Below are 20,765 nucleotides of genomic sequence, written 5' to 3'. Positions count from 1 at the left end.
GGGAAGCCTGGTGTGCTGCAGTCCATAGGGTTGCAAAGAGTCGGACACGACTGAGCGGCTGAACTGAACTGATGAAAAATGCTTCTATATAGATTTTTGTGCACGTCAATTTAAGTTTATATAAAATTATAATTTTACCTACATGAAGTACATAAATCTTCAGTGTAAAGTTTAATGAATGTTTACATATGTACACACCTATGCAACCACCACACACATCAAGATATAAAGCATCTCCAGCACTTAGAAGGTTCCATTATGCCAGCTTAATTTTGCTAGTTCTTATATTTTATTTCAATGGAGGTGTATGGAATATACTCTCTTGTATCTGTCTTCTTTTGCTTACCATTTTGTCTGTGAGGTTTATTCTTATCACTTTGGGTAGAAGCAGTCCATCCGTTTTATCACTGTGTAGAATTCCATTATATCGAGTATAATAACTTCTTATCAATTCTACTATAGATGGACATTTGGAGTGTATTCTAGTTTGTAGCTATTATGAAGAAAGTTGTTAATGAACATTCTTGTAGTACATATCTTTTAGTACATGTATGAACTCATTGCTCTGGAAATATACCTAGGATTGAAATAACTGAGTTGTGAGTATATATGTATTTAGTTTTAGTGAAAAGTGAAAAGAAAGTGAAGTCGCTCAGTCGTGTCCAACTCTTTGCGACCCTGTGAACTGTAGCCTACGAGGCTCCTCTATCCATGGGATTTTCCAGGCAATAGTACTGGAGTGGGTTGCCATTTCCTTCTCCATTATTTTTAGTAAGCACTGTCAAATAGTTTTCCAAAGTGGTTGAAACAACTTGTATTCTCACTAGCCATGCATTAAGTTCAATATGCTCTGCATTCTTGCCAACATTCAGCATTTTCAGACCTTTATTTTTTTACTTTTTATTTTGTATTGGGGTGTAGTTTTAGCTGCTCAGTCATGTCTGACTCTTTGGGACCCCATGGACTGGGGGCCAGGCTCTTCTGTCCATAGAATGTTCCAGGCAAGGGTACTTAAGTGGGTGGACATTCCATTCTCTAAGGCTTCTTCCTGACCCAGGAATCGAACCCAGGTCTCTTGCACTGCAGGCAGATTCTTTACTGTCTGAGCCACTCAGATCAGATCAGTCCCTCAGTCGTGTCTGACTCTGCAACCCCATGAATCGCAGCACGCCAGGCCTCCCTGTCCATCACCAACTCCCGGAGTTCACTCAAACTCACGTCCATCGAGTCAGTGATGCCATCCAGCCATCTCATCCTCTGTAGTCCCCTTCTCCTCCTGCCCCCAATCCCTCCCAGCATCAGAGTCTTTTCAATGAGTCAACTCTTCACATGAGGTGGCCAAAGTACTGGAGTTTCAGCTTTAGCATCATTCCTTCCAAAGAAATCCCAGGGCTGATCTCCTTCAGAATGGACTGGTTGGATCTCCTTGTAGTCCAAGGGACTCTCAAGAGTCTTCTCCAACACCACAGTTCAAAAGCATCAATTCTTCGGTGCTCAGCCTTCTTCACAGTCCAACTCTCACATCCATACATGATCACAGGAAAAACCATAGCCTTGACTAGACGAACCTTTGTTGGCAAAGTAATGTCTTTGCTTTTGAATATGCTATCTAGGTTGGTCATAACTTTCCTAGGGAATCCCATATTGGGGTAAAGCCGATTAATAATATTGTGATAGTTTCAGGTGAACAGCAAAGAGACTCAGTCATAAATATACATGTATCCATTCTCCCCCAAACTCCCCTCACATCCAGAAAGCCATTTTAATTTTAGCTATTCTACTGGGTGTCTACTGCTATTTCATTGTATTTGCAGTTTTCAATTCTTTAATGAATAATGTTGTTGACCATATTCTCACATGATCATTGACCATTTGGATATTCTAAAAGTGAAGAGTTCATTCAAATATTTTGACTGGTTTAAACTTGAGGTTACTGTTTTCTTATTGGAAGTAGAAATTCTTTATATTATATATTCTGGATATGAGTAAATATATTTCAAGAATATCTTCTCCATCTGTGGTTTGCCTTCTCTCTCTTGTATCTTTTAATGAGCAAAAGTCCTTAATAATATGAAGTGCAATTTATTAGTTTTTTCTTTTATGACTATGCTTTCTGTTTAAGAAATTTCTGATTATTCTAATATAATTAATATATTCTCCTAGTTTTCTTTTGGAAACTTTATTATTTTACCTTTAACATTTGAGTCTATGCTTAATCTCAAGTTAATTTTCTGCATTTGGTATGAAGTAGGGGGTCAATCTTCTTTTTTGTATATAGTGAAGGTTCATATTTTCATTTAATCACCATTTATTGAAAAGGCTGTCCTTTGCCCAACTAAACTGTAGTGCAGACTTTGTTGTAAAATAGTTAATCACACAAAAATAAAAATTATCTATCTATCTATCATCAAGTTGTTTGTGAACTATCTGGTCTGTTCCATAGACTGTTTGTCTAGTCTTGCACCAATGCCACAATGTTTTTTGTTTTTAATTGAACTATAGTTTATATACAATGATATGCACACATGTTAAGTGTAAAGATAAGTGGATTTTTACTTATATGCATGTTTTTATTTTACCATCTTCCAGATGAAGATATAGAACTCTTCTAGTACTCCAAAAGGCCCTTTAACTTGGTCAGTAACTTTGCAAAAATTGACCACTAGTCTAACCATTAATATCACAGATTAGTTTTGCACATTTTAAATTTCATTCAGAAGAATAGAATAGCATGTATGCTTTTGAATCTGATTAGTTTTGGTAAACATTATGCTTTTTAGAGGCATGTGTGTTGCTGGACGTATTAGCAGTTTTTAAAATTTATCGTAGAAACATTTAATGATGTGGAACATATTCAATCCATATTAAGCTGAAAAAGCAGATAATACAAATAGCATGCAGTTTTGCTAACAAAATAAAAGTACAAATATGAAAAGACACATTTTAAACATCTTCTATAGTAGATATATACACACATATGTTCTTGTTGAGATATAATTCATTTACTATAAATTTCATCATTTTAAAGTGTTTAATGCTATTTTTTAAAATTGAGGTATAGTTTATGTACAATATTATATTATGTTTCAAGTGTACAATATAATGAATCATAATTTCAAAAGCTATATTCCATTTATAGTTATTATACAATATTGCTATATTCCAATATATCCATTTAGCTTATTTATTTTATACATATTTTGAACCTCTTAATCCTCTACCCCTATATTGCACCCCCACTCTGCCACCAACTGGTAACCACTAGTTTGTTCTATATATTTGTGAGTCCGTTTCTTTTCTGTTATATTCAATACTTTGTTTTATTTTTTTAGATTCCATAATATAAATAATATCATACAGTATTTGTCTTTCTCTTCTGGCTCATTTCACTAAACATAATACGCTCCAAGTCCATCCATGTTGTTGCAAATGGCAAATTTTCATTCTTTTTATGACTGAGTAGTATTGCATCACACACACACACACACATACACACACACATATATACAGTATGTATATATAGTACATATATGGGACTTTCCCAGTGGCTAAGCAGTAAAGAATCTACCTGTAGTGCAGGAGACATGGGTTCAGTCCCTGGGTTGGGAAGATCCCCTGGAGGTGGGCATGGCAGTCCACTCCAGTATTCTTGCTTGGAGAATCCAATGGATAGAGGAGCCTGGTTGGCTACAGTCCATCGAGTCATGAAGAATGACTGAGCACGAGCACATAGTACATATATATAGTGTGTGTGTATATATATATATATATACACACACACACACACACACACATATATATATATATATATATATATATATATATATATATAAAATTTGGAAAACTCAGCAGTGGCCACAGGACTGGAAAAGGTCAGTTTTCATTCCAATCCCCAAGAAAGGCAATGCCAAAGAATGCTCAAACTACCGCACAATTGCACTCATCTCACACGCTAGTAAAGTAATGCTCAAAATTCTCCAAGCCAGGCTTCAGCAATATGTGAACCATGAACTTCCTGATGTTCAAGCTGGTTTTAGAAAAGGCAGAGGAACCAGAGATCAAATTGCCGACATCCGCTGGATCATAGAAAAAGCAAGAGAGTTCCAGAAAAACATCTATTTCTGCTTTATTGACTATGCCAAAGCCTTTGACTGTGTGGATCATAAGAAACTGTGGAAAATTCTGAAAGAGATGGGAATACCAGACCACCTGATCTGCCTCTTGAGAAATTTGTATGCAGGTCAGGAAGCAACAGTTAGAACTGGACATGGAACAACAGACTGGTTCCAAATAGGAAAAGGAGTTCATCAAGGCTGTATATTGTCACCCTGTTTATTTAACTTATATGCAGAGTACATCATGAGAAACGCTGGGCTGGAAGAAGCACAAGCTGGAATCAAGATTGCCAGGAGAAATATCAATAACCTCAGATATGCAGATGACACCACCCTTATGGCAGAAAGTGAAGACGAACTCAAAAGCCTCTTGATGAAAGTGAAAGTGGAGAGTGAAAAAGTTGGCTTAAAGCTCAACATTCAGAAAATGAAGATCATGGCATCCGGTCCCACCACTTCATGGGAAATAGATGGGGAAACAGTGGAAACAGTGTCAGACTTTATTTTTCTGGGCTCCAAAATCACTACAGATGGTGACTGCAGCCATGAAATTAAAAGATGCTTACTCCTTGGAAGGAAAGTTATGACCAACCTAGATAGCATATTCAAAAGCAGAGACATTACTTTGCCAACAAAGGTTTGTTTAGTCAAGGCTATGGTTTTTCCTGTGGTCATGTATGGATGTGAGAGTTGGACTGTGAAGAAGGCTGAGCACTGAAGAATTGATGCTTTTGAACTGTGGTGTTGGAGAAGACTCTTGAGAGTCCCTTGGACTGCAAGGAGATCCAACCAGTCCATTCTGAAGGAGATCAGCCCTGGGATTTCTTTGGAAGGAATGATGCTAAAGCTGAAACTCCAGTACTTTGGCCACCTCATGTGAAGAGTTGACTCATTGGAAAAGACTCTGATGCTGGGAGGGATTGGGGGCAGGAGAAGAAGGGGACGACAGAGGATGAGATGGCTGGATGCCATCACTGACTCGATGGACATGAGTCTGAGTGAACTCCGGGAGTTGGTGATGGACAGGGAGGCCTGACGTGTTGCAATTCATGGGGTTGCAAAGAGTTGGACATGACTGAGCGACTGATCTGATATATATATATATATATATATATATATATATATATATATATACACACACACATACTAGTTCCATTTTTAGTTTTTTGAGGAACCTGCAGTGTTTTCCACAGTGGCTGCACTATTTTACATCCTCACCAACAGTGTGTGATAAATCCTTTATCTCCACACTCTCGTCAATATTTATTATTAGCAATCTTTTTGATGATAGACATTCTGACAGGGATAAGATGATACCACATTGTGGATTTGATTTTCATTTCTCTTATGATTAGTGATGTTGAGCATCTTTTCATGTGCCTGCTGGTCATCTGCATTTCCTCTTTGGAAAATGTCTACTCAGGTCTTCTACCCATTTTTCAATCAGGTTTTTGTTTGCCTTTTGATGTTGAGTTGTATGAGCTGTTTACACAGTTTGGATATTAATCCCTAATGGATCATATCATTTGTGAATTTTTTTTCCATTCAGTAGGTTGTCTTTTTGTTTTTTCAGTGGTATCCTTTGCTATGCAAAAGCTTTTAAGTTAAATTAGGTCCCATTGTTTATTTTTGCTCTTGTTTCTTTTCCTTTAGGAAACAGACCCCCAAAAATATTGCTACAGTTTAAGTCACAGTATTTTGCCTGTGTGCTTTTCTAGAAGTATTATGGTTTCCAGTCTTACATATAGGTCTTTAGCTTATTTTGAGTTTATTTTTGTATATGATGTTAAAAAATGTTCTAAATTTGTTCTTTAACATGTAGCTGTTCAGTTTTCCCAGCACCACTTATTGAGGGGACTGTCTTTTCTCCATTGTATGTTCTTGTCTCTTTTAGCATAGATTAATTGACAGCATGTCCATGGGTGTATTTTGGGGATCTCTGTTCTGCTACATTGAGCTGTGTCTGTTTTTGTACCAGTATCATGCTAGTTTGATGATGGTAGTTTTGTAATATAGTCTAAAGTCAGGGAGCAGAATTCCTCCAGCTTTATTCTTCTTTTTCAAAATTATTTTGACTATTCAGGGTCCTTTGTGTTTCCATACACATTTTTAAATTACTTGTTCTATTTCTGTGAAAAATGCCGTTGGTATTTTGATAAAGATTGCATTGACTCTATAGATTGCATTGGGTAGTATGGTCATTGTAACAATATTAATTCTTCCAGTCTGTGAACATGAAATATCTTTCTACCTGCTTGTGTTTTCTTCAATTTCTTTTATCAGTATCTTAAACAGTTTTATGAATATAAGTCTTTAACATCCTTAGGTAGGTTTATTCTTAGGTATTTTATTCTCTTGATGTGACTATAAATGAGATTGTTCTTTAATTTATTTCTGATGGTTTGTTGCTAGTATATAGAAATGCAATAGATTTCTGTACTTTAATTTTGTATCCTGCATTGACTCTCCCATCGAGTTGGATGCCAGGCCCTGCTTTGTATGGAGCCTGCTAGCCACTGTTTGTTTGGTGGGGCCAGGTCACAAGGCAGCTGAAGAATCCTAGGGGGGCCCAGGGCTAGTGCTGGTTCACTGGTGGATGGAGTTAGGGGCCAGGAGACCCTGGGGATAGTATCCACTCACTGGTGGTTGAAACCAGGTCCTGCAGCTAGTGCTGGCTCACTGGCAGGCAGAGTTGGGTCCTGGGTTCTGACTGCAGGATCCTGGGAATCTCAGAGCTGGTGTTGGTCCACTGGTGGGTGGTATTGGATCCTGAAATAGACAGTTGCAGCATCTAGGCTGTTCCAAAGCTTGTGTTGGCCTGCTAGTGGGTAGAGCTGATTCCCAGGGCTGGTACTGGCTTGTCGGTAGGTGGGCTGGATCCATAGGCTGAGGGGCTATGGTTGTCCTGTGGCTAGTGTCTGCCTGCTGATAGGCAAGGCTATTCCTGAGGCTAGAGCAGGCTCACTGGTGGGTGGAGCCAGGGATTCTGGGGGTGGTTCCTGCCCACAGGTGGGTGGAGCTGGGTCCCAGGGTCTCTGGCTGGAGGGTGGTAGGGATCTCAGGTCTAGTATTGGTGCACTGATATGTGGAGCCAGATTCTGGGCCCTCTGGTGGGCAGGTTCATGTTGAGTGGTGGCTGTAGGCTCATAGGGTCTTAAAGGAGCCTGCTTGCTGATTTGTGAGGCCTGGCTGGTTGCTTGGCCTGAAGCATCCCAGTATGGGTGTCTACAGTTTGGTGAGTAGAGACAGAGCTGGGTCCTGAGGCTAATAAACTAGAGGGAAGATTCTAAAATGACACTCGCCAGCACCAATGTATATGTCCCAAGGGTGAGCGGCAGTTGCCTCCTGCCTCTCTGGGAGGTTCTCCAAGATCAGCAGGTAGGTCTGACCCAGGCTCTTTCCAAAGTCCTGCTTTTGCCCTGGATCCCAGAACATGTGAGAGTTTGTGTGCTCCTTGTAAAAGGGAAGTCTCTATTTCCCTCAGCTCTCTGGGACTCCCACTGGCCTTCAAAGCCAAACACTCTGAGGCTCATCTTCTCAGGGAAAGACCCCCAGGGTGAGGAGCCTGATGTGGAGTTCAGACACCTGCTTCTTAGGGAGAACCTCTGCAGTTGTAATAATCCTCCTATTTGTGGGTTGCCCACTTGGGTTTATGGGTCTTAACCAAATCATGAGTTTGCCCCTCCTACCTGACTATTTGCTGTGCCTTCTTCATATCTTTAGTTGTACAAGTTCTTTTCTGATAGGTTCTGCTCTTTTTCAATCAATGATTGGTCTGTAAATAGTTGTAATTATGATGTGTTTGTGAGAGGAAGTGAACTCAGCATCCTTCTCCTCTGCCATCTCTAATGCTGTTTTTTAAAAAATATTTTCACTAAGATATGTCACCATTGCCATAATCTAAGTATTTTTTTTAAATTTTATTTTATTTTTAAACTTTACATAATTGTATTAGTTTTGCCAAACATCAAAATGAATCTGCCACAGGTATACATGTGTTCCCCATTCTGAACCCTCCTCCCTCCTCCCTCCCCATACCATCCCTCTTGAATTCTTTTTTATCACGTCAAAAGAAACCCTATACCCATTACATTCATTATCCATTACCTTCCTTCCATAAAACAATCACTAATCTACTTTTCTTTTAAAACTAATCTACTTTGGTTGTGGATTTATCCATTTCAGTAACAGTATCAGTTCAGTCGCTCAGTCATGTCCGACTCTTTGCCACCCCATGGACTGCAGCATGCCAGGCTTCCCTGTCCATCACCAACTTGCAGAGCTTGCTCAAACTCATGTCTGTTGAGTCAGTGATGCCAGCCAACCATCTCATCCTTTGTTGTCCCCTTCTCCTCCTGCCTTCAATCTTTCCCAGCATCAGGGTCTTTTCCAATGAGTCAGTTCTTCACATCAGGTGGCCAAAGTATTGGAGTTTCAGCTTCAGCATAAGTCCTTTCATACATTTAGTACATTTCATATAAATGGCATCATGCAATATTTCTTTTATTTAGCAGTTTTCAAGGTATATCCATGTTGTAGCATAGGTCAAAATTTAATTTATTTAAAGGCCGAATCATATTCTTTCATACATACATACCACATGTTGTCTATCCATTTGTCTATCAATGAAAATTTGGATTGTTTTCACCTTATGATTCAGTTCAGTTCAGTCACTCATTCGTATCCAACTCTTTGCAACCCCATGGACTGTAGCACACCAGGCTTCCCTGTCCATCACCCACTCCCAGAGCTTGCTCAAACTCGTGTCCATTAAGTCAGTGATGTCATCCAACCATCTCATCCTTTGTCTTCCCCTTCTCCTCCTGCTTTCAACCTTTCCCAGCATCAGGGTTTTTTCTAATTAGTTCTTGGAATCAGGTGGCCAAACTATTGTAGCTTCAGCTTCAGCATCAGTCCTTCCAATGAATATTCAGGACTGATTTCCTTTAGGATTGACTGGTTTGGTCTCCTTGCTGTCCAAGGGACTCTCAAGAGTCTTCTCTATCACCACAGTTCAAAAGCATCAATTCTTCAGGGCTCAGCTTTCTTTATGGTCCAGCTGTTACATCCATACATGACTACTGGAAAAATCATAGCTTTGACTAGACGGACCTTTGTTGGTAATGTACTGTGAATAATACTGCTATGAAGATTGGTGTAGAAATATATATTTGTGAATGTGGGATACTAGAGATATAAGTATGAGTCTAGAACAAATTAAGGGAAGAAACAATAAAGATAAGATCAGAAGTCAATAATATCAAAAACAGGAAATTGATAGATTAAAATTAATGAAATGAAAAACTAATTCTTTGAAGAGATGAACAAAATTGGTAAATCTCTAGCCAGGCTAATTACAAAATAAAGAGAGAGAATACAAATCACTAATACCAGGAATGAAAAACCAGTCATCACTACTGATTCCATGGGCATTAAGAGGATAATAAAGGAATATTATGAACACTTCTAAGGCTTCCCAGGTGGCTCAGTGGTAAAGAATCTGCCTACCAGTGCAGGAGATGTGAGTTTGATCCCTGGGTCTGGAAGATCCCCTAGAGTAGGACATGGCAACCAGCTCCAGTATTCTTGCCTGAAAAATTCCATGGACAGAGGAGCCTGGCGGGCTACAGTCCATGGGTTCACAAAGAGTTGGACAGGACTGAGCATGTGCATGCCCGTGTGTGTGCGCACACACACACACACACACACACACGAATGCTTCTATGCTCATAACTTTGTTAAGTAGATGAAATGGACCAATTCCTTGAAAGACACAACCCACTAAAACCCATGCAAAGAATTTTGTGTTACTCCAAACCTCTTAGCCAGTGGCCACTAGGCTTCTGGTTTTCAGAACTATTTTAGTTGTGAAGGTATTGCCTTTCAAACTTACTGAAGAGATAAGGGAGGAGAATGGAGTTAGGGTTAGTTAAAGCACCACCAAACTTACCAAGATTCAGTCATTTTTCTTAAATTCTCCTTGGGTTGTTGCAAGACTTACATAAATTTCCAGTGTTCTGAAAAAGTTGATTTTGACAGTTTTTGCAGCATTCTCCTTGCTTTTATGGAGAAACACATTCTTGGAACCCTTTTTCCCTGCCCTGCTGCACTTTGATTTTCTTCTCTTGGGCAGTATGTTGTGGAAAACACTCTGTATCAGTTCTTCATTCTTGGTTTTTATGGTTGTATAAGACTCCATTGTTCCAATGTTGCACAATTTATTCAAACATTCTCCTATCTATGGGCATTTTAGTTATTGCCAATATTTTGCAATTGCAAACTATGCTGCAATGAACATCTTTGTACATGTATATTTTTGGATTGTTGGAAGCTCATCCTCAAATATAAATTCTTAGAATCAGAATTTCTAGGTTGAAAGGTTATATTAGGTATGGTCAATTTCCCTCTGGAAGCTTTGCAGTGATTAGTATCCTCAGCAGCAATGTACAAGAGTGACTGTTTCGCCACTAGCTTATCAATAGATTTTGTCATCACACTTAAAAAATTTTTGCCCCTCTGATGGGTAAGAAATGGTATCTCAGTTTTAATCAGCAGTTCTCAAATTATGTACCAAGTTTGAACATTTTTCATGTATTTAAGGGACACTTTTATATCTGATTTTTTCATTGAATTGCCTTTTAATATATCTATCCTCACTTTTCTATTGAGTTTTGGTCCCTTGCACTCACATTTTTAAAAAATTTCAAATTGTTCTTTGTTTTTATAGAGTTTTTAATCACAAGTCATGTCTGAGATTTGACATTTTTTCTTGTCCAAATATTTTAGATTAAATTAAATGCCCTTTTCAGTGGCTGTGGTTCACTTTGATTAAATTCAAGCTATCTGACCATATCATTAATTGACTGTTCTTAATTCTGGTGGAAATTCTGGAGATCACTCACAGTTTCAGAAAAAGTTCAGCAGTCTGAGTAATTTCCATCACAGCCAAGCCATACAGGGACTGAGATTCCACTGTTGAACAAAACTCCTGTGTGGGGTTGGGTGTGGAGATTGGAGGAGTTGTCAACAAGTTTTATAACAAAGAATTAGACATTAAGAATCATGGGTCATCATTTGTCTGTGTGTGAGAGAGACATATTAAGCAAAAAAATTTTTTGAGCAAGGAGAATGGGTTATAAGCATAAAAAGAATACTTTTAAAATGAAGGTTCCCCTACATGGGTCACAGCTTTGTCATGGCGAAGGGGCTTGAATAACTCAGTGAAGCTATGAGTCATGCTGTGAAGGGTTACCCAAGACAGATGGGTCATAGTGGAGTTCTCACAAATCATGGTCCATTGGAGGAAGTAACAGCAAACCACTCCAAATATTTTTGCCAGAAGAACCCCATGAACAGTATGAAAAGGCAAAAAGATTTGACACTGGAAGATGAGCCCCCCAGGTCAGAAGGTGTCCAATATACTACTTCAAACATCTACTTCTGCTTCACTGACTATGCTAAAGCCTTGGGCTGTGTGAATTGCAACAAACTATGGAAAATTCTTAAAGAGATGGGAATACTAGACCACCTTATCTGTCTCCTGAGAAACCTGTATGTGGGTCAAGAAGCAAGTTAGAACCTTACATGGAATGACGGACTGGTTCCAAACTGGGAAAAGAATACGACAAGGCTGTAAATTGTCACCCTGCTTATTTAACTTATATGCAGAGTACATCATGCAAAATGCCAGGCTGGATGAAACACAAGCTAGAATCAAGACTGCTGGGAGAAATATCAACAAACTCAGATATATAGATGATACAACTCTAATGGCAGAAAGTGAAGAGGAACTAAAGAGCTTCTTGATGAAGGTGAAAGAGGAGCGTGAAAAAGCTAGCTTAAAACTCAACATTAAAAAAACTAAGATTGTGGCATCTCATCACTTCATTGCAAATAGAAGTGGAAACAATGTAAACAGTGAGAGACTATTTTCTTGGGCTCCAAAACACTGTGGATAGTGACTGCAGTCATGAAATGAAATTAAAAGACATTTGCTCCTTGGAAGGAAAACAGTCACAAACCTAGATGGCATATTAAAAAGCAGAGACATCACTTTGCTGATGAAAGTCCATTATAGTCAAAGCTATGGTTTTTCCAGTAGTCATGTGCAGATGTGAGAGTTCAATGATAAAGAAGACTGAATGCTGAGGAACTGATGCTTTTGAATTGTGGTGCTGGAAAAGACTCTTGAGAGCCCTTGGACTGAAAGGAGATCAAACCGATCAATCCTAAAGGAAATCAACCCTGAATACTTATTGGAAGGAGGAGATCCAACCATTCCTTCCTAAAAGAGATCACTCCTGGGAGTTCATTGAAAGGACTGATGTTGAAGCTGAAATTCCAATACTTTGGCCGCCTGATGCGAAGAGCTGACTCATTTGAAAAGACCCTGATGCTGGGAAAGATTGAGGGCAGGAGGAGAAGGGGACGACAGAGGATGAGGTGGTTGGATGGCATCACCAACTCATAATGGACGTGAGTTTGGGTAAACTCTGGGAGTTGGTGATGGACAAGGAGGCCTGGAGTGCTGCAGTTCATGGGGTTGCAAAGAGTTGGACATGACTGATCGACTGAACTGAACTGATGCTGAAGCTGAAGTCCCAACACTTTGGCTACCTGATGTAAAGAGTCGATTCATTGGAAAGAAGAGCCTCTCCGTGATACTGGGAAAGACTGAAGGCAAAAGGAGCAGGGGGCAGTAGAGGATTAGATGGTTAGATAGCATCACCGACTCAATGGTCATGAATCTGAGCAAACTCTGGGAGATACTGGAGGACAGAGGAGCCTGGCATGCTATAGTCCCCAGGGTCACAGAGTTGGAGATGACTTAATGACTATACAACAACAAATAAATGATAGCAGCTTTGGGCAGATTCAGTTCAGTTCAGTTCAGTTCAGTCTCTCAGTCGTATCCGACTCTTTGAGACCCCATGAACCGCAGCACGCCAGGCCTCCCTGTCCATCACCAACTCCCGGAGTTCACTCAAACTCACGTCCATCGAGTCAGTGATGCCACCCAGCCATCTCATCCTTGGACAGATTAACCTGGAAAAAAACCAAAGGTTCAGCCAAAGAAACAACCATCATAGATTGGATACATAATTTTACTGAGTATCTATTAAGTATAAGACCCTCTTCTATGAGAAGTGGTCTATGAGAAATACAAAGACAAACAAGGGCAAATCTGACCTAATTTAGAGGCATGAAACTAATGATGTTGACTTTTGTTTAAACTATAATTTAACAAGTTCTCAGTATGTGGTAGGGATCACTCAAAACACTTTACTTCTCTTACCTCTAGTTCTCATAAAAATGTCACCAGGTTCATATTATTACTCTCTTTTTTTTTTTCTGAGAAGAGATTGAGGCAAAAAAACGTTAAGAAACTTGTCTAGAGTCACAAAACTAGGAAGTTGTGCAATTGAATTCAGATCTGTCATTAAGCATTATGAATAGTACTTTATAGTCAATGTAGGGCTTCCTTGGTGGTTCAAAGGTAAAGAATATGCCTGTAATGCAGGAGACCTGGGTTCGATCCCTGGGTTGGAAGATCCCCTGGAGAAGGGAATGGCTACCCACTCCAGTATTCTTCCCTGGAAAATTCCATGGACAGAGGAGCCTGGAGAGTTACAGTCCATGAGGTCATAAAGGTCACCATATTTTTAATCCTGAGACAGAATTTAAAGGTTTGCATTCTTTACATTCCTCTGTGACACTACCATCTACCTCACTGCCTATGTTGAAATCTCAGATATTTCCCACAACTCCCAACTCATTGACATCAATTTAGTTTATAAATTCCAGTAAATTCTGCTTCTTCAACAGCTCTTAATTCATCTTTCCTTCTTAATCCTCATAGTCACTTTCTTAGTTTGAATCACCATTTTGTCTTAGATGGATTACTTAAAAATGCTTCTGAACCCCTCTCCCTGCCTTTCTAATCCACTTGCATCAAGCCAACTTAGTATTATTCCCAAATTGCAGACCTAAATATGTGTCTCCTCCAGGCTACTCCTAACTTTAGCTTGATAGTAATTCTCCCTTGACCCACTCTATGTCATATATTAAGTTTATTAATCCTTCACCTGTGGTATATGTTGCAAAGTTTACCCATTTGCCAGTTGTCTTTTGACTTTGTTTATGGTACATTTGCCATGCAAATTTTGAAGAAGTGATCAAATTTATTAAATTAGTTAATTAATTGCCTCTTTAATTTGAGTCATAGTTAGAAAGCCTTTTCTTACACCAAGGTTAAAGAGAAATTCCCCATGTTTCCTTGTAGTATACTTGCATTGGTTTCATTTTTTGCATTTAGCTTTCTAATCCATTTGGAATCTATTTTTTTGACTGTGGAGTGAGATATGGATGTAATTTTACCTTTTTTCCCTTGAAATCATCTGGTCTGTTTTGTGTGTGTGTGTGTGTGTGTAGTTGTCTGCTAGTAACTTCCTGTTATATATTCCTTCTATAGAAATTGGTCTGTTTCAACTTTCTAACTCTAACGGGGTCAATTTTGGTAACTTGGATTTCTTTGGGAAATTATTCATTTCCTCTAGGTTTTTAAATTTGGTTTCATATTTGTTAACATAGAGTCTCACATGGTTTTTTAAATTTCTTTCATTTCAGGGGTGATTTTCCTCTTGTCTTTTCTTATTTTGCATATTTGTGTGTCCGTTCTCCATTTTTAATTTTTCAGACCCATTGTTTTTCTAATCTCTTCTTCATTAATTTCTGTTTTTATCTTTATTATGCCCTTTTTGCTTTCTTTTGGTTCACTTTGAAAAATTATTTTTCTAGTTTTATGAGCTGCTGTTTTAAGTCAATGTTTTGTTTTTTTTTTCAATTTTCTGGATAAAAATGTTTAATGCAAACATTTCCTCTCCCCCCGGATCACTTCTTTAAATGTATTCCATAGATTCTTATATGTCATGGTTTATTGTCATTATTTTTTAATTCTGTAATTGCAGTTTGTAGTTCTCATTTCACATGGAAGTTGTTTAATAGGAGACCTCTAAATTTTCAAGTGAAAGGGGCTTTCTATTTTTGTTTTTGTTAACATTTTCTAGTTGTGATTGCATTTTTAATCAGAGAATGTTGCTTGTGATAGTCACATTTTATGGAACTTACTGAGATATTGTTTGTGATCTGATAAATGATTAATGCTTGTGATTGTGTCATGGACACTGTTATCACGGTGTAGATTTCAAGATATGTTCAAAATACCTCTTACCAGTTTGTTTCCAAATCAATATGTACATTCTATCTCCATCCATACTATTTTCCACTTGATTTGTATTACACTGAAACGGTTTATTAACATCTCCTATTATTAGTGAATGTTTATCTATGACTCCTTGAATTCTTTTAGTTCTTGCTTCAAAAATGTGGCTGCTGTGTCTTTTGCTGCACAATTGTCCTTCTTTGCCATGTTTAGTACTTTGGGGATTGAATTCTACTTTGTGTGATATCAGGATCACTACACTTTCTTTTGCCTTCCGTTTGTCTGGTGAACTTTTGTCTATCCCTTTATTTTTTGTCTTTCTGAATGATTTTGTTGTAGGAGTATATCTTGCATACATAAAAGTTGTCATTTAACCAGCTTTATTGAGGTATAATTTATCTGACAGAATTTGCCTGTTTTAAGTGTACAAACCAATGATTTTTAGTAAATTCATATAGAGTTTTGCAAACATCAACCACAATCCATTTTTAGAACTATTAAATGATATCTTATTGTATGGGTAGACCACATTTTGTTTATTCATTCATTGGTTGATGGACATTTGGAGTTTCCACTTCTTGATTATTATGAACGATGCTCTTATAAACTTTTGTGTACAAGTTTTCAGTTCTCTTGAGTATATATCCTTAGGAGTGGAATTGATAAGTGATATGCTAACTCTGTGTTTAAATTTTTGAAACTATGATGGTTTCAGTTTCTCTCTATTCTCACTAACAGTTGTAATCTTTCTTTTTTTATTTTAATCATTCTAATGGTTATGTAATAATATTGAAGTTTCAATTTGCATTTTCCTAAAGGCCAATGTTTTCCCAGATGGCACAATGGTAAAGGATCTGCCTGCCAATGCAGGAGATGTGGGTTCAATCTCTGGGCTAGGAAGATCTTCTGGAATAGGAAATAGCACCCACTTCAATATTCTTGCCTGGAGAATTCCATGGACAGATAGTCCATGGGGTCACAGAGTCACACATGACTGAGTGAGTGAGTACACAGAAAGACCAATGAGGTTAAACATCTTTTGGGAGACTTCTCTGATGGTCCAGTCTGCCTGTCAATACATGGGACATGGGTTCCATTCCTGGTCTGGGAACTAAGATCTCACATGCTGCAGGGCAACTAAGCCCACCTGCCACAGTTAGATAGCTTGTGTGTCATAATGAAAGATCCCACATGCTACAACTAGCCAAATAATAAACAAACAACAACAACAAAACCATCTTTTAATGTACTTATTTATCTTTCCTATATTTTTGGTGAAGTATCTATTCATATCTTTTGCCCATTTTGAGACTGGGTTACTGATCTTTTTCTTTTTGACGTGGGAGAGTTTTTTAAATATTCTATAGAAAGCTCTTATAAGACAAATAAATGCAACTAGTTCTCCCATTCTCTGAGTTGTCTTTTCACTTTGTTGATGTGTATTATCATGCTTTTTAATTTCATGTATTTTTGATATTTTGGCATCTTGGGGGCCTTGCTGACTCTAGAAGGTCTGCTTATCCTGGGGCTAGCCAATTCCTGGAGATAGTAAATGATTTCCTGTAAGCATGCCTTTTATACACAAACTCCAGAGCCCACACCCTCAGCCAGCTCTTCTATGTGGTTCTTATACTCCGGCTACACTATTCTTCTGTTTTATCACCCTAGAGCCAGGTGTCAGATAACTAGGCACAACCCCTATGCCCCAGAGCCTCCTTACCCTGCTTTACCCATTCCTTCCCATGGCAACTGCAGTCAAGGCTTTTGGCCATATACTCTTGCTTCCCATGCCTCTGGACCAAGCTCTTGGTTCCCCATATGGCTCCCTGCATGGCATAATGCCTCCTATTTCTAGGGATCTGTGAGTATAAACTTCTTCCTTCATGACAGTCCTTGAAGTGTACACATGTCTTACCACATCTGATTGAAACAAATCCCAGTTTCCCTTAAAATGGTGGTATCCTTTAAAGCACACAATTTTCAATTTTGATGAAGTCTAATTTGTCTAATATTTTCTTCTGTTACTAGTTTTTGGCATCATATCTAAGAAGGCTTTGCCTAAACCCAGGTCACACAAAGACTTATGTTTACATTTTTCTTTCAAGATTTTCAGTTTTAACTTGCATTTAGGTCTGTGAGCCATTTAAAGTTAATTTTTATATATTTTATGAGGTAAAAGTCTGGTTCCATCCTTTTGCATGTGGATGCAAAATCATCCCATCATCATTTTTTGAAAAGATTTTTCAGTCAGTTCAGTTCAGTTCAGTTACCTAGTCGTCTCCAACTCTTTCTACCCCATGGAAGGCACCACGCCAGGCTTCCCTGTCCATTATCAACACCTGCAGTTTACTCAAACTCATGACCATTGAGTCGGTGATGCCATCCTACCAACTCATGCTCTTTCATCCCCTTCTCCTCATGCCTTCAAATCTTTCCCAGCATCAGGGTCTTTTCAAATGAGTCAGCTCTTTGCATCAGGTGGCCAAAGGATTGGAGTTTCAGCTTCAACATCAGTCCTTCCAAGGAACACCCAGGACTAATCTCCTTTAGGATGGACTGGTTGGATCTCCTGGCAGTCCAAGGGACTCTCAAGAGTCTTCTCCAACGCCACAGTTCAAAAGCATCAGTTCTTCAACGCTCAGCTTTCTTTACAGTCCAACTCTCACATCCATACATGACTACTGGAAAAACCATGGTTTTGACTAGACAGACCTTTGTTGGCAAAGTAATGTCTCTGTTTTTTAATATGCTGTCTAGGTTGGTCATCTTTGCATGAATGTTCCCTTGGTATCTCTAATTTTCTTGACGAGATCTCCAGTCTTTCCCATTCTACTGTTTTCCTCTATTTCTTTGCATTGATCACTGAGGAAGGCTTTCTTATCTCTCCTTGCTATTCTTTGGAACTCTGCATTCAAATGGGTATAACTTTCCTTTTCTCCTTTGCTTTTAGCTTCCCTTATTTTCATAGGTATTTGTAAGGCCTCCTCAGACAGCCATTTTGCTTTTTTGCATTTCCTTTTCTTGGCAATGGTGTTGATTCCTGTCTCCTGTACAGTGTCATGAATCTCTGTCCATAGTTCCTCAGGCACTCTGTCTATCAGATCTAGTCCCTTAAATCTATTTCTCACTTCCACTGTATAGTCATAAGGGATTTGATTTAGGTCATACCTGAATGGTCTAGTGGTTTCTCCCACTTTATTCAATTTAAGTCTGAATTTGGCAATAAGGAGTTCATGATCTGAGCCACAGTCAGCTCCCAATCTTGTTTTTGCTGACTGTATAGAGCTTCTCCATCTTTGGCTGCAAAGAATATAATCCATATGATTTTAGTGTTGACCATGTGGTGATGTCAATGTGTAGAGTCTTCTCTTGTGTTGTTGGAAGAGGGTGTTTGCTATGACCAGTGCATTCTCTTGGCAGAACTCCATTACCCTTTGCCCTGCTTCATTCTGTACTCCAAGGCCAAATTTGCCTGTTACTCCAGGTGTTTCTTGACTTCCTACTTTTGCATTCCAGTCCCCTATAATGAAAAGGACATCTTTTTGGGTGTTAGTTCTAGAAGGTCTTATAGGTATTCATAGAACTGTTCAGCTTCTTAAGCATTACTGGTTGGGGCATAGACTTGGATTACCATGATATTGAATGGTTTGCCTTGGAAATGAACAGAGATCATTCTGTCATTTTTGAGATTGCATCTGAATACTGCATTTTGGACTCTTTTGTTGACCATGATGGCTACTCCATTACTTCTAAGGGACTCCTGCCCACAGTAGTAGATATAATGGTCATTTAAGTCAAATTCACCCATTCCAGTCCATCTTAGTTCGCTGATTCCTAGAATGTTGATGTTCATTCTTGCCATCTCATGTTTGACCACTTCCAATTTGCCTTGATTCATTGACCTAACATTCCAGGTTCCTATGCAATATTGCTCTTTACAGCATCGAACCTTGCTTCTATCACCAGTCCCATGGGCTCAATAAAGGACAGAAATGGTAGGGACCTAACAGAAGCAGAAGATATTAATAAGAGGTGGCAAGAATACACAGAAGAACTGTACAAAAAAGATCTTCATGACCAAGATAATTATGATGGTGTGATCACTCACCTAGAGCCAGACATCCTGGAATGTGAAGTCAAGTGGGCCTTAGAAAGCATCACTATGAACAAAGCTATGAAAAAGTTGGAGGTGATGGAATTCCAGTTGAGCTATTTCAAATCCTGAAAGATGATGCTGTGAAAGTGCTGCACTCAATATGCCAGCAAGTTTGGAAACCTTAGCAGTGGCCACAGGACTGGAAAAGGTCAGTTTTCATCCCGATCCCAAAGAAAGGCAATGCCAAAGAATGCTCAAACTACCGCACCATTGCACTCATCTCACACACTAGTAAAGTAATGCTCAAAATTCTCCAAGCCAGGCTTCAGCAATACATAAACCACGAACTTCCAGATGTTCAAGCTGGATTTAGAAAAGGCAGAGGAACCAGAGATCAAATTGCCAACATCTGCTGGATCATCAAAAAAGCAAGAGAGTTCCAGAAAAACATCTATTTCTGCTTTATTGACTATGCCAAAGCCTTTGTGTGGATCACAAGAAACTGTGGAAAATTCTTCAAGAGATGGGAATACCAGACCACCTGATCTGCCTCTTGAGAAATCTGTATGCAGGTCAGGAAGCAACAGTTAGAACTGGACAAGGAACAACAGACTGGTTCCAAATAGGAAAAGGAGTACATCAAGGCTGTATATTGTCCCCCTGCTTATTTAACTTATATGCAGAGTACATCATGAGAAACGCTGGGCTGGAGGAAGCACAAGCATCAAGATTGCTGGGAGAAATACCAATAACCTCAGATATGCAGATGACACCACCCTTATGGCAGAAAGTGAAGACAAACTCAAAAGCCTCTTGATGAAAGTGAAAGAGGAGAGTGAAAAAGTTGGCTTAAAGCTCAACATTCAGAAAACTAAGATCATGGCATCTGGTCCCATCACTTCATGGCAAATAGATGGGGAAACAGTGGAAACAGTATCAGACTTTATTTTTCTGGGCTCCAAAATCACTGCAGATGGTGATTGCAGCCATGAAATTAAAAGATGCTTACTCCTTGGAAGGAAAGTTATGATCAACCTAGACATCATTTTAAAAAGCAGACACATTACTTTGTCAACAATGGTCTGTCTAGTCAAGGCTATGGTTTTTCCAGTAGTCATGTACGGATATGAGAGTTGGACTATAAAGATAGCTGAGTGCTGAAGAATGGATGCTCTTGAACTGTGGTGTTAGAGAAGACTGTTGAGAGTCCCTTTCACTGCAAGGAGATCCATCCAGTCCATCCTAAAGGAGATCTGCTCTGGGTGTTCATTGGTAGGACTGATTTTGAAGCTGAAACTCCAATCCTTTGGCCACCTGATGCAAAGAGCTGACT

Source organism: Bubalus bubalis, chromosome X (genome assembly GCF_019923935.1).
Source record: "Bubalus bubalis isolate 160015118507 breed Murrah chromosome X, NDDB_SH_1, whole genome shotgun sequence".
In the NCBI taxonomy this organism is placed as follows: Eukaryota; Metazoa; Chordata; class Mammalia; order Artiodactyla; family Bovidae; genus Bubalus; species Bubalus bubalis.
This window is presented reverse-complemented; position numbering follows the sequence as displayed.